Genomic DNA, 1272 nt, shown 5'->3' on the forward strand with positions numbered 1-1272 from the left:
ATGGGCGATTTACTCGATTGGATTATCTCCTTCTTATTCCTCGTTACCCTTCTCATCATCGTGATCTACCAGGTTTTTACTTCTCCTAAGTATATTGTTAGGTTAAATTAAACTATACCGTAGTTTAAAGAGCACAAATTAAAAAAAATATTGACATTTTTATTGAATTTGGCCTCGATCTTCTGAGTGTAGTTTGAATCAGATAATAAGTTTTTGTAATTCGATCAAATTTGTCATTAATTAATCATTTTATTGTAATGTAGCTGAATGTTTTGGCGGATCTAGAGGCTGATCACATAAACCCTTACGATTCATCTACCAAAATAAACCGGGTGATTCTACCGGAATTCTGTTTGCAAGGACTTCTAGTGTGTATTATGTCTTAACTGGACATTGGTTCATGGCGTTTGTCTCTTCCCCACCTTTTCTACAACATTAGACTGTAAGTAAATCATTCCCTCATCATCATATTGGTCAATTTTTCGAAGTCAACAGGGTAATCGATTCAACAAATCCGGTTTAACTGAATAATGTCTTTTTCTATGTGCGGTTAAAGATACATGAAAAAGGAACATTTGGCAGACGTTACAGAGATGCACAATACAATAAAGGGGAGCAAAAAACGACTTTACAAAGATGGTCATATCACCCTCTGCACTTTTATCACATCTTATTGGTAAAATTCTATCTTAAAGCACTATACGTTCATGTTATCCTCATGTGTTTCGAAGCTAAATTCCTATTCTAATTATTTTTGTATTCGTTTTGGTTTTTTTTAAGGTTGATCCACTCGGCATTGGGAGACATCTAAGGCTTGAGAAATCAAATCACTGTACTTGACCAACTTTTTTCTTCGTACTTTTTAATCACCGATTCTTGATGGATTTTGTTGACCACGACAAATCTGTATGTAGTTCTTGATTTTTATGTTTTTTTTTTGTTGTTTTATATCTTTTTTTGGCTTTCTTTTAGTTCATTACACAACTCGTAAGACGTTGATCATTGCTAAACTTTTGAAACTAACGTTGAAACAGTTTTTGGAAAGAAACTTTTGACTCTTGGAATTTAAGGTTCTAGATTAAGATTATCTTTTGACCCAGAAAAAAAAGATTTAAGATTATCCATGTATGACCTTGTGCCGCTAGAAAAAAGTGAAACAAGTCCAATTCGCATGTTGTAGATTATGTCAAGAGTCCTAACTAGCGCAATTTTTTCCTATTTAAATCTATCTTTCTACTTTAAATTTTTGTTTGGAAGCATGGATAGTAGTAA

General features: G+C 33.0%; 1 pseudogene; it reads left to right on the forward strand.

The window, feature by feature from the left end:
* LOC125581496 lies at positions 1-923 on the forward strand (annotated as a pseudogene).
* Positions 924-1272: the final 349 nt, after the last annotated feature.

The sequence above is a fragment of the Brassica napus genome, chromosome C2, assembly GCF_020379485.1.
Source record: "Brassica napus cultivar Da-Ae chromosome C2, Da-Ae, whole genome shotgun sequence".
Taxonomy (NCBI): Eukaryota; Viridiplantae; Streptophyta; class Magnoliopsida; order Brassicales; family Brassicaceae; genus Brassica; species Brassica napus.